This window comes from Canis lupus, chromosome 14, assembly GCF_003254725.2.
Source record: "Canis lupus dingo isolate Sandy chromosome 14, ASM325472v2, whole genome shotgun sequence".
Taxonomy (NCBI): domain Eukaryota; kingdom Metazoa; phylum Chordata; class Mammalia; order Carnivora; family Canidae; genus Canis; species Canis lupus.
Genome location: NC_064256.1, coordinates 48,878,197 through 48,892,638, shown reverse-complemented (window position 1 = coordinate 48,892,638; position 14,442 = coordinate 48,878,197). Strand labels below are relative to the sequence as shown.

Genomic DNA, 14,442 nt, shown 5'->3' with positions numbered 1-14,442 from the left:
TGCATGCACACACACACACACACATACACACACACCCTCACATTTATCTTCTTTTCCTCTACCCAATATTCAAAAGGACCTGAATTTCAGATATGATGATTGCAAGCAATAAAATACACCAAGGAAAGAACTCATCTATAGACTCTTAGTTCATATGCATAAAACATATGAAATACACTTATAATCAGTAGTGGTTTCAAGTCGGTCTTGTTCTATTCATGATGGATTGTTCCATTCATTAAATCTACCTATATGCTGGCTTCTTTCTGGTGACTACCCTCATAAGGAGTCGGGTTCAAAAAGGTCTTTTTTTTTTTTTATTGCAACTTATATTTGACACTCACTGATTGGAACAAGGCATTAAATCACATTTAGTGACTCATAATGACCTTGAGAAGGAAATAAATGTCACTCTTCTAAGCATATTATATGAGCAAGGGTTAATATGAAGGCAAAGATTTTTTTTGTAAGTCTAACTTTTGTTTAAGAAAATGTAAAAGAAGCCACCACATTATTTTAAACACCCAAGTTTTTGGTGTGCCCCGATATTCCATAGTACTTCATGGCCTAGTAAAGACATAGAGATAGAAACTGATATAGATACATAGTATATAATTATAATTATATTATACAATAAGCATTATGAGATATATATAAATATATATCTTCATACCACATTTTCATAAAGTCTCCTGTCATATCCCAAGGTACCACTCTGGCCAAAGCTCTTTGGAAGGAAAAGCCTAAGCTGGGCCAATTACATGTCTCCCATCTGTCATTTTATCGGAGTTTGAACTAAGAGATCCCAGTCAGTCTCTGTTGAATATTTTAACTATGAGATATATTTTAAAATACTGGGGCGGTCATTTTTCCATCCACTTCAAAATGATATAAAGAGAGTCAGTTAACAAACAAAGTGAGAGAATGAAGCCAACACAAAAGAGCTGGAGACCCTGAGGACAGGAAAGCAGGAGAGAGCAACTGCCTTGCAACTATATGATTTTTCACATCCAATGCCAACCCTTTCTGATTTCAGACCACACATTCTACCTTTGAGTTCTATAAGATCTACCAAATCTTCCTTCTGCCATCGCATATTTTTAATAGGTTCTGTTTCATGTAGTCAAATTACATTTGATTCAAACATTGATCCCTTTTAAGTATAGAGGAAAGGCAAGGTGCCAGGCGTTGTCAGAAAAGCTGGCTTTGGCCTTGTCTTACAATTCATTTCCAACAGAGGATATGTGGTTGTCAAAACGGCTGTGTGATCTTAGGAAAGTCATGGTAACTTTGAGCCTATATTTTTTTACTTTTGAAAGAAAGGTGTAAGGACTTCTACATTTGACAGTATGACAGATTAGATCCCGCCAAACAACCTTTTGAATAAAATAAAATATCAGGTACAGTTTTTTAAGTATTTTTAAAAACGCATCACCGAGCTAACACAAAAGCATTACTGGTGTCAGGCCTCAAAAATAAAGTAACCCAGAAACTCTAGGGGATAAAAGAATGCGGCCCAATTTTGACCTGAAGATTTTTACTGAAGCTGTGAGACCCTGAGCTTCCACTCTGATACCTACTTAGAAGGTAGGGGATGTGAAATAAAGTCCAGGGCTCCTCAAGACTGTTTCCCGCCACCCCCACTGTATAAGGGTGAGTGAGAACCCTCACTAAGTACAGTGGAACAGAAAAGAAATTCATCTATGCCAACTAAACTCTCTTAAATGGAAAAAATATATACATTCACCCTAGTAATTCATAACCATAAGCCATCCCTACACCACATTTGCAATCAGAGTTCACACTATCTATGTGATCTGAAAAAATCCTCAAGAGGAAATTTTAATTTATGGCAGTTCAGGTTGGTAGCAGCCTCAGGGAACTGGCAAAATAGCTGCAAATCTTATTTTGAGGTGTATTGATCATCAACTAATTAAAGAATAATTCAGACAGTAAATTAAATGCAGCCCTATTGTCCTAAATACAAAGCTGATCATATAACTCCTGTGCTTAAAAAAAAATGTCATTGCCTTTTAAAAGTCAAACTCTGTTCAGTTTCCTCACAGTCATATATAATGATCCACCCACAAAGTATTTTGTCTCCTAGTCCCAATGTTTAGAGGTTCTTATCACACAAAGGAGCAAATTCCTATACAAGAATTTCTACCACAGAACACCAATAACAGTGCTCTCAAATGGAAGTTAAGATGGTTACTTGACCATCCTAGGATCCTCATGCCATTGGGAAAACAGGCAAAAGATCTTGTTGACCAAGATCCTAAAGTAGTTACTACTATTAAATGCATTCAGGGAGAATGGCTGGAACCAGGTAATTCCCTGGGACACATTCTTTTACAATCCTGCTAGGTGATAAAAATTAATTTGATTTTTCAAATGGGCAATGGACTTGAATAAACATTTCTCCCAAGAAGGCCTATAAATGGCTGACAGGTATAGAAAAGGTGCTCAACATCACTTATGATTGGGGAAATGCAGGTAAAAAACTCAATATCACCTCATATCTGTTAGGGTGGCGGTTATCAACAACAATGAAAAGATAAGTATTGGCAATGATGTGGAGAAATTAAAACTCTTATATGCTATTAGTGAGAATGTAACGTGGTATAGTTGCTATGGAAAATAGAATGGATGCTTCTCAAAAAAATTAAAAACAGAACTAGCATATGACCCAGCCATCCTACTTCTGGGTAAATTGAAGTCAAATCTTGAAGAGATATGTTCACTCTCATGTTTGTTGGAACAATATGCACAATAACTAGGATATGGAAACAAATCAAATATCCATTGACAGATGAATGAATTTTAAAAAATGTACCACAGTTTTCCCTCATTATAAATAGAACATTCCTATGAAACCTTTCATAAAGCAAAGAAGCAATTCCACTAATTCATATGGGAGAATTTTTTAGCATTCCCGCACCCCCAAAATAACCTCTCCTGGGCTTTTCTGATACTTTAGGACATATTTTGTTAATGGATATACAAAATAAATGGAGATAAAGCACAGATGCTCACAGACACAGTTCAGAGCTATGGCAGCTTGATGCTGAGATGCTGAGTGTGGTTCTTGGGGAAGGAACTTGGTGGGGCCACTCTCGGGATCTGAGCTGCCTTTATAACGGCTCACTGCAAAACAAGCACTGGACACTATTTACCTTTTTTCCAAAAAGTGAAAATCCTTTTTAGATTTCTTTCCATTGGCAAAATCAGGTACCAATGTAGGTCTTTCATAAAGGTGAAGTGTTGTAATGCCAACCTCCAAAAAGTGGGGGATACCCATATATACTTAAATGGAATATCGATCTTTGAAAAGAGGGAAATCCTATCAATTGCAAGAATAGAGATGAACATTATATTCATCTCTAGACATTATACTACATGAAATAAGTCAGTTTCTGAAGGACAAATACTGTAGGATTCCACTTCTAAGAGCTATCTAAAATAGGCAAATTCATGAAAACAGAACAGAATGGTGGTTGCCAGGAGATAGGGGAGGGGGAAATGGGATGTTATTGTTCAACATGGCATTGAATTCAGTTATGCAAAATGAACAAGTTCTAGAGATCTACTGTACAACACCGTGCCTATAGTCAACACCAGGGTATTGTGCACTTCAAAACTTATTAAGAGGCCACCTAGGTGGCTCAGTGATTGAGCATCTGCCTTTGGCTCAGGGGGAGATCCTGGGTCCAGGGATTGAGTCCCGCATTGGGCTCCCCACAGGGAGCCTGCTTCTCCCTCTACCTATGTCTCTGCCTCTCTCTCTGTGTCTCTCATGAATAAGTAAATAAAATATATTTTTTAATTACAGAGGATAGATCTTATATTAAGTCTCTCTACCAAAAAAATGGGGGGCAATGGCAAGGGGAGATACAAGGTAACTTATTAACGGATATGATCATTACCTTGATTGCGATGATGGTTTCAAGGTGTGTGCATATGTCTGAACCCACACACATTAAGCATGTGCTGGCTTTTTGGCTATATCTGTCTTTGTTTATACACTGATAAAGCTGGTAACAGAGTGAATCAACAGCCATGAAGAATCAATGGCCAGGGTTTTAGACTTTTAAAGAAGGCATATTTGGAACATACATGTTCCAGGTAAACAACCCCTACCACAGGCAAAGGGAACTGTAAATGGGTAGCGCAGAAGAAATCCTAAGTACAAGAACTAAAAACTCTAGCCCTCACTCATATTCCCTTCATTGCTGAGTCATCATTCTTCAGTAATTGCCTTTCTCTTTGCAGGTGCCTTTCACCTATACCATAACTGACGCTTAGTGATGGGGGATTAACCTTGTCATTTAGTCCGTAATGTGGGTCATATCAGGATGGACGTATCACAGAGTAACCACGAGGAACAGAATATACCACCGAGATATCTCACACACAGATTAAAATGCAGGGACATGCCACAACTTCAGGCTGTCTCCCGCAGGGAAACGAGTGAACATAGTTTAGGTCGTAAACAATGTAAGAGGTAGGAACATTTTTGAAACTCTATTATTAGTGTTTCTCGATCTTCTATTAGTATCTCCCCCAAGGAGAAAAATTTAATTTAATTTAAATTCTCCCTAATGAGAGAAGTTAAATAGTAAGGAATAAGATTTTGTGATGTAGGGTTGAGCTTCGGAGAGCCACAAACCATTGGAATATTGGATTTAGTTTCTATTCCTATACAAATGATCATAATTTAGCAGCTTAAAGTGTAATTTTTTCTTCCTACATTTCTGGAGGTCAAAAGTCCAAAGTCAGTTCTACTGGGCTAATATCAAGATATTGGACTCTGTTCTTTCTGAAAACTCGAGGGAAGAATCCATCACCTTGTCTCTTCTAGATTCTAGAGGCAACCTGCACTCCTTGGTTCTGGCTCCATCTTCCACCTTCAAAGCCAATAGCGTAACTTCCTTGAATCTCTTGCTTGTGTCATCACGTCTCCTGTTACTGACCCTGAGCCTCCTGCTTCCCTCCTAGAAGGACCCTGTGATTACACTGGGCACACTCAGATAATGCAGCATAATCTCTTTTTCTCAAAATCCTTAACTTAGTCACCTCTGTGAAGTCCCTTTTTACCAAGTGAGGTGACATAATCACATATCCTGGGGATCAGAACATGTACTTTTTGGAGGGGGAGAGGACAAAAGCCTACCACAAATATTCCTTCCCCCTGAGAACCAATTTTGCCCCCTTGAGAGTAATATTGCCTCCACTTAGAATGCACGCTATATGCATGGAAAGGATATGCACGGATGTTAAGTAGCCAAACAGTGAGCTATACTAAACAGCTTCAGGGATTGGGAATATTTCCATCCATTCTCCCTTTTCTTGGCACTATCAAACTAGAATTACTTTGGAGAATGGCCTTTTCTTCATTGTGTGCAGCCTTAAAGGACTCATATATCAAAGTGCCCACTTCCTGCCAATCAAGGTGGTCAACTAGACCCTCTCTGTGAGCAGTAAAAACAGGAGTGGCTGGAGTTTCATTCGGCATGTAAGGAGCCCATCTCAGAGCCCTCACTTCCTTAACTCCTGGTTTTCTGTACTCCTGGTTCTTCAGCCTCCCCTCACCTCCCACTCCACTTCTAGGTTTCCACTAGATCCTTCGGATATATTCCATTTTTGATTGAGTTGGCCAGAGCTGATTTTTTTTTTTAGCATGCATTCAAATAACTCCAACTCATTCATAGTAAGATATTTTAATTTCTAATACTAAAATAATACATTTGAGGCCTAGAATTTTGGGCAAAATGAATCACCAAAGTCATATTACTTTCATGTTGAATCAAAATGAAATCAGGCAATTTAACAATGAAATAACTAGAAGAACGCTCACCCACAAAACTTTCTGCGATGGTGGAAATGTCCTGCAGCTGTGGTGTCCGATGCAACAGTCCCTAGCTACATGAAGCCTATCCAATAGCCCCTAGCTATGTGAAGCTAACAAGCACTTGATATGTGGCTAGTGTCACTGAGGAACTGAATTTACAATTTTATCGAATGTCAGTGAAACTTAATTTAAGTAGCCACGTGTGACTGTTGGTTGTGATACTGGACAAAGAATTTTTATAATTAAGAAGGGTCTCACATATAATAAAGCATCTTTAAATAAAGGATGAGATCTTTAATGCTGAGAAATAATTACCCTCATTTTTATAAATACTCTGAAATATCACAACAAAGACTAATGGCCACTGGGCTAGATATTTTGTTTGCCTTTCCCAATCAAGCCTCTATCCTTCTCTTCAACACTTTTGGGGAGGATGCCATCCCCTTCCTGCAAGATAGCTATGAGCTACCGATATCCCTCAACCATGAGTCACAGCTCCTTTCAGGCAGCTGTCCACCTTTCTGTTCATTCTGCCTCTCCCGTCCTACAGTGAGTGATGGCACTCCACAATTACTAGCTCTCAAGTATTTACTCCTCCAAAAACTCCACCCCTGTTTATTGTTCCACTTAAGTATTCCATCTGTTTCCTGCTGGGACACTGACTGATAAAATCAGTCAACTTTTTCATTTAATAATACTTTAGAATAAGGCTTAAAACTATAAGCTAACAAATGGATGTATCTCACCACAGAGCTAAAAGAGGACCCTAATCAAATGTATCATTGATCACTGCCATAAATATTAGCCATTTAACACATATACACATCCACACACAGCACAAACACACATACTCAGAGGAATAAAATTCAACTCAAAGCTCAAAGGGACAGTAACAATATTTCCATCATTAACAGCAAATATCAAAGATTCTTCTACAAAAGCAATTACAAACGTGTTGACACAGATCCTAAACTGCAATTTGGTCATACTCCTGGGAACTTGTTTTCAAATGTAAGTCCCTTGGAAAAGAAGATAAAATATCAGTGGAATCCCATCAGTTCAGCCCTAGTTAGGTTACTATTAATCAAAAAGGAAAGTGGAAGCAGAACACAGTGTTATTTGTCAACTAAACACAGCTGGAAACAAAAAATGGAAAAACTTGTGTTTTTCTAGGAGGATGAGAATAGGTTATATCCAAAAGCAACTTTAGGGCTCATGTAACTGAAGATATTCCAGAATATGCTGGGGGTGGTCCTCTAGGAAGCTTCTACGGAGCCTTCCTTAATCTAATCTGCTGGGAGTCAGCCCTCCACCCTCCTTTCAAAAGAAACAATTCTAACATTAATCTCCTCTGAGTTTTAAATTGAACAAACAAGTCACTGCCAAAAAAGAGAAAAATATAAAAGCCACTTCTGTTTCAAAGCCATTCCTTATTCCCATTAAAAATGGGGTCTTGAGCAGCTTGGGTGGTTCAGCAGTTTAGTGCCACCTTCAGCAGAGGCCATGATCCTGGAGATCCAGGATCGAGTCTCATGTCGGGCTCCCTGTGTGGAGCCTGCTTCTCCCTCTGCCTGTGTCTCTGCCCCTCTCTCTGTGTCTCTCATGAATAAATAAATAAATAATCTAAAAAAAATGGGGTCTCATCTAAGATAAGGGGTTTCGCCAATGGCAATTATCTTGCCCCTCAAACCAGGTCTCTAGAGTATCTACCAATTGTTCTTACTATTATATTCCAGTCATTCCAATTAAAATAACACCAATGTTTTCCTTTCATGTGTGTTTGTGCATAATTGTGTGTGTACTGTAACTGTGTAAATATCTTACTATATAAAATACATATCCATTACTTATATTTATATTTACTTATTTATAACCTTTTGAAGGATCTTGAGGAGGAATGCATGGTCCAAAGTTTAGTTATTCTTTATATTGGTTAGAGAAATACCAACTGCCACAACGTATATTGCTTCAAACTCAGCAGGACTTTATTTCTTGCTGGGCAAGTGATCAGATCAGTGGAGTTGCCCTCCTCACAGTCATTCAGGGACCTAAAGTGACAAGAGGCTTTGCCATCTTCAATACATAGCTTCCAAGGCTCTCATGCCCATTTCCCTCCCAGCCAGTCAAAAAGGGAAAAACAGCACGAAAAATCACACTTGGAAGATTTTTCAAGGCTGGGAAAAAATGTGGCATGTATCACTTCTACTCATTCTATGAGCTAAAGAACCCAGTCATATAGCTATATCGAACTGCAGGACAGGCTGGGAAATGAGCCTAGTTGTTTGTTCATGAAGAAAAGAAGAACAGGGATTTGGGGACTATCTAGAAGTCTCTGCCACAGCAACATTAAATCTTTCTTTCGACTCCTAAAACATATATACCTAGGAAACAAGAAGAGAGAGAATCGGCCCTGTTTTCTAAATGGGAAAGCTAAAGCATAGACTGTGTGCTGAAAATAGAAGCAAAAAGAGATCTTTCCCTCCTTTGCCATTAGGCCTGAGGCTAGTATTAAGTGTCCCAAACCATCCTGCCGGAATGAAACACAGTGAGTTGAAAACACATCTTATCCTAGAGGAGAGGAGTCAGAGGAATTAAGTAACTGACCTAGCTCCACCACTGGCTTCACTCATTGCTTACTTCACAGTGAACCGTCTATGAAATTCACTGCCCACAAGAGGGGAAATTGAACCTACTGACCTATGCCAGAAGACTATATGCTTGCCAGTCATTTCTCAAGTAGTGGTCTAGGGCTCAACCCTCCTCAGTAGCTCCAAAGTCTTACAGTGGTCAGTTAGGTTAACACTGGCTGCTCTACAAACCAAAAACCTGCTGAAATCTCAGCAGCTTAACTCATCAATTTATCTCTCCTGCATGCAAAAACAAAATGGGTGTTCTTGAATCAGCTGCCCGAATTCCTGGGAGCAGTGTTTGAAGACCCAACCTCCATCCAATTTACTGCTCTCCTACGTTCAACATGTGATTTCCAAGGTTACCCCAGAGGTGGTCATCCAGACAGCAGGTAAGAAAAGGAGTGGATGGAGAAGGTGTGTCTCATTCTTGACCCTCTCTTCCTGCAAGTGACACATGTCCGTTCTGCTCATATTTTGTTGGCAAGGCCATTGGCATGGCCACACCTAGATGTGAAGGAGTCTGGGACAAATGAAGTTGTTTCCCAGCAACGGTTTTACACTATAATAGCAAGGACACAAGTTTTTGATGAAGAGCTAGCTCTCGCTGTCACAGCCCACTAGGAACCAGTGGAAAGAATCCTTTTATTTGACTCGTTGTTATCTGTGCCACAAAGAGCTCTGTTTCCATAAATAATGACTTACAGTGGATTTTCTTTAGCCTGGTGTGGCTGAGCTTCAAAGGTAAATGAACACTTTGAAATGTATTCAAATTTTCATGAGTAGGTACAGACTCCATTTTTTAAAAGGGGTCCATAGTCTTTATTTCAGATTTTCAGAGAGCATCAAGACCACTCTCCCCAGATATTTTTAAATCATCACCACATAGAGATTCTCTAAACTAGCTTTGTACTTCTAGACCTCACTGCCTAACCCAGTGGTATGTGAACTAAGGAATCACACCCACTGAGGATCATGTTGAATGTACAGATTTCAGGACCCTACCCAGTCCTACCTAATTCCATGATATTTTTAAGATGGGATGGGGGAGAAATTAGGCAGTGGAGGAACACGTGCATTTTCTTAAACTTTCCACGTAGCCATTGTTCTCACTCCCTGAGCTAACCTGAAAAAGTGCATCACTTGTTAAAGAGAGGTGAGCATACTTATTCCTCCCTAATGCTGCCAGTGATCAGCTTCCCCCACTCAGAGCACATCCACATTCCCTTCAGTCCATCCGCAGTTCTCAGCTTGTCTTTAACATACACAATTTTCAGTCTATTCATCAGACCCACTTTCAATTTCATGTATATCCCTTAAGGATCTCTTTTTAATTATAATGACTGATTAAACATCTCTCAAGGGCCAAGCACCATGCTTATCATTTCACATTTCATTTAAAACTCACAGCCACCCATTTGCAGATGGGTAGACTGGGGCTCCTAGACCTCTACCATTTGTCCATTGTCACTAGCTAGCAAGTGTCTGAACCTAATGTCAAGCCTCACTGCCCAATTCCAATCTGTTTGTCTGATAGGAGAACCTATTTTTAATCCCTCCTTCTCTTCACAGCATTGCAGAATGCTTTCAAGGCTTTATTATTTGCATCTCCTGCTCTCAGCAGTTTTGCTCTGCTCAAATACTACTTGAGGTTTTTATCTTTCCCCAGTTTAAAATTTTAATTCTGAGTACTCTGTGTATAAAAAAGAGGAGCTCAGTAACTGCTTCCCAGTGAAAACAATGCATATATTATTTGTCATCAATTTTTCAATTCAGAAGCACCAAGTGAAGTAGATGTGAAACATTCAGGATGTTGGGTTGAGCTACGGAGTTCTTTTTCTCTTCTTGAACAGAAAAAGAGAGATGTTGGCTGTTACAAGTCTACAGATATCCTTAGAGCTTTGATCACAACATGCATAGCTGAGTGAGGCTGCTAATGACAAACACTTCAAAAAATAATTAACTGTTATATCTGACTTCACGTCTCAAGGAATCCAAGGTGTAATATCAGGAATTTGTGTTGAGACTGTAAATTATTTTGTGGCCAGATGGCACATGGTTACTATTTCCTTAACTCATTCTGTATAAATGTCCCATGCTATGTCTTTCCGAGTCCTGTCTCAGCTCTCACACTTTGCTGACATGGTGTGATTGAACTCCACTGGGAAGGGCCAGTCTGGAATCTCCAACATCAGAAGGAAGTGGTTAACTTTTTTAAGTTGCAGAAAGCCCCTGACCATAAAAACTTTAATTTTCCTGCTGTGTAGGGCACTTCAAGCACTTGGTAGGAGTTGGGGGAGGTGGAGAGTGTTTTGTTAAATCTTTTTTGCTGAAGGAAATGTCAGAAATTTTTTTCTCATTAGAATTTTTTTTTCCTGGAAGTAAGCAAGAAAGGAGAGATAAAACATAAGCCAGTCAATGACACTGTATTATGAATTTCACTAAAATATTAGGCAGATCCAAATGGTTAAAAGAAGTTTAAAAATAGTTTATAATAAACTGTTTGGGGATTTCAAGTGTTCCTGTCATCATTATACCAACAGCATTGTTGCTTGGGAAAAAAAAAAAAAAAAAACATAGGTAAGAAAAAAGGTAAAAGAAAGGAAATGCCATTACAATAATAGAAGATCAGAGACATAGAGTTGGGGCAGATAGCAATGACCTATTAAACCAATTTAAAAGTTAATTTGAAAATAAATAAACAAATAAACATTAAACCAATTTAAAAGTTAATTTGAAAATAAATAAATAAACAAATAATTAGACAATACACTTTACATATATATTCTTTATAATCCCTTACTTGTACCTAACTCACAGTCCCCTAACACCCTCCGATTCTGAGCTGTCAAGGTGTGTACTGGACAGGTGCAAAGTGGTGTGGGATAAGGCATGGCCCATGCCCCTTCTGACACTTCTGAGAGTTGTTCCCTTCCCCTATGTTGGGGAGCTTGTTCTTGTTTGGGAGCTTGCTTTCTGAAGGGGCCCAAAATGGCTGTAGCCAAGTGCTCCCACTCTGCTGGCCCACTTGTAGGATCCTCGCTTGGAGATGGAGAGCCATGCCCCATCTCCTTTCCCATCTCTCTGGATGAGTTTCTGTTTTGCACTCTCAACACCTGCCAAAACAAACTGCCTACATTGAAAAAAAAAAAAAAGAAGAAGGAGAAGAATGTGGAATCTTGCTCCAAATTACTTGTCTCTTAGCTTCATTAGTACCATAACTTTTTTTCAAACCTTTGATCTTCTTGTACCCTCCAGTCTCCTACCCCTGCTAATAAATGTACCCAGATTTATTCAATCCTAAAAATGTATCATTGCTTGGTCCCTACCTCTAGTTCTGTGCTTACTTTCTGTTCAGCTGTTTCTGAAAAATATTCTATTCTAACTATCTCCACATCCTCGCTTCCCATTCCCATTTTCTCCCAACCACGAAAAGCTGGTTTTCACCTCCTACCCACCCCACACTTGCCTCCACTCTGCAAAAACTGCTCTAGAAATGGCAACCAACAATCCTCATAGTGTCAAAACTGTCAATTGTCTATTCTTATACTACTGGTCCCTTCTGTCCCATTTGAGAATGATAGAGACCCAATCCTTTCTAAAATTGTATATCCTTGGTTTCCATGGTATTATTCTCTCCTAGGTTTTACCCCCTCTCTGACTATTCTATTACTATCTCTTACGTGTGTATTTTTGCCTCTCCTCTGCCTGTTCCTTAAAAGTTGATGTTCAACAGGGTTTTATTCTCTTCTCACTTTTTCTGCACCCTGCCTTTCTCACCATATGCCCTTTTCAGGTAGCTGCATTTGAGCTAATGATCTGAACTCTTACTTATGCGCTAAGAACAACAAAAGCTAGTTCTACAGCCCTGCCCTCTGCCCTGAGCTTCAGATTCAATCAACCAAATGCCTTTTTACATATGCCCCCTTGGATATCTATAGTCATCTCCTGTTCAATACAGACAAACTTGAACGTGACACCGTCTCCCCCACAGTACTTCTTCTCCGGACTCATTCCTCCTTTGTTCCCAGTAACATGTTTGATAGTAATGTGTTTTGGAATCGTACCTCAGCCACATAATCACAAAATCATTTCCTACCCATTGCCCCTGCTTAATTGGACAGTACGCCATTGATCCTGCTGACGCACAGCTGGACCAGGAGCCAGAAAGCAGCAGACATTTGGTGTGCAGCTCAGTCCCGGGAATGGTTACACACAAAGGAAAGATGCATGAGCTCCTGCCATTAAGGTTCATGAGCAGTCTTGAATCTAAAACCACCACCCTAGTGAAATCCAGACCTCCTGACTCCTGTTCTTAGGAGAGAGTCTACTTGTGTTCAGCACACTTGAGAAGTGTCTCTGCTTCTTGCCACCAATATAATCCTGACCAATAATAAATAACAACTTGTAGCTTTAAATCAGAACTGATCTCAACGCTCACACAGGATTACAATGCAATCCCTATTAGCATAAAGTGTGTCTACTGCTCAGAGTTTCTCATTGCCATGCAACCCCCAGAATTTACTCTAATTATAACATGGCTATCTAGATGCAGATAGCTAAGTAGGATCTCAGGCAACATATTGTCTCTGTTCCAATTCTCTTCTCAGTCAGGAACTGCTCAGAATCTAAATGTCAAATATAAGTTATTAAAGAATACATTTAAGAAGTCGTTTCTGTAGGTTTCCAGAATTCCTGGTGCTGCATTTTTTGCTAGCCGTTTTAATAATCCTCTTTTAAATTCCATTTGTCAAATTACCTTTAATCAACAAGAGTGCTGTTACATGAGGGATACAAATGGGAAAGAATAAAATGTTCCTCAAGGTGCCTCTTTCTGGAATGAGCCCGGAAAGTGACACCTGGGTGGACTCGATTTTAAAGAAACATACACTCCGAGTTCTAGCATGAAATGTCACACTTTATCATAAAGGAAATCTAGATGTACTAGGCACTGCCTGACATCTAATGCTAATATTCCTAACTGTTAAGTTTAAAGGCATTTCACATGCAGTTGCTTCTTTCAGGAATAAAATGAAGTCCTTTCTTCAGTCTTGGCTTGGATTCTTTAGTGAGTCAGAAGTAATACAGAGTAGCTAAAGGTTAAAGCAATTTGTCAGTCACATGTGAGCAATTCAAAGTTCTTTAACCCCTCCATTTTGAAAGGATGTTTTCCTTAAAAGCAGACTCTGACATTATTTTATGGGCACTAAGTAGCTCATAGTACATAGGAGAATAAGAATCAGTAACCAGCTTCCCCGACAAAACTCTACAAGGAAAAATAGATATAATTTTCCAGTCTAATTCATTTTAAAAAGTCCTAATTAGATATTTTGTTAGGGTTCTCATCCTAGAAAAATGATAAATACCTCCAGCTTATACCATGCTATTCTTAAATAGTTAATCCGGTAGTTTGTCAAACTATGATTCACCATGAGTCATAGTAAAGAGGGGGAAAAAAAAGGAAAACAAAGGGGGGAATAAAACTACCAGGTTGAGCTGCATTTACTCACTCAACATCTTCATTTTTTTAAAGTCACCCTTTAGTCATACCCCTAAAACCTTGATGTTGTATTCAGAGCAAAACATGAAAGTGGGAAGCAGCTCCAAAAGAGTTTGTTAAACTTTTCCTTTTACATTAACGAAAAAAGATGTGGGCCAAGTCACCATGTGAACTTATCTGAGCTCTGCTGAAATCTAGAGACAGACATTTTTATTAAAAGGCTACAGCCTTATTTGGTCTATTCATGAACTCAGAATGTCATAATCTTGGTTTTCATATGTGGGATATAAAAGCATATTATCATATAGTTAAATCACTAGCCTCGCTTGCCTAGGATATCATCCTAGGGCTTAAATGACACGCTGATGACGCACATTAATACATTTTAATAAAAATATAAGTTTCTGAATTGTACTGAGTGGAAAAAAACAGGATCATGAAAAATGGCTGTCAGTAATACAAGA

General features: G+C 39.0%; 1 long non-coding RNA gene across 1 annotated transcript in view; it reads left to right on the top strand.

The window, feature by feature from the left end:
* The first annotated feature begins 8,116 nt into the window (after positions 1-8,116).
* LOC112670736 (uncharacterized) overlaps positions 8,117-14,442 on the top strand; it is a 28,088-nt gene continuing 21,762 nt past the window's right edge. The window contains exon 1 of the long non-coding RNA XR_007402107.1: positions 8,117-8,870. This is a non-coding gene — a long non-coding RNA (uncharacterized LOC112670736). The remainder of the gene's footprint in view (positions 8,871-14,442) is intronic.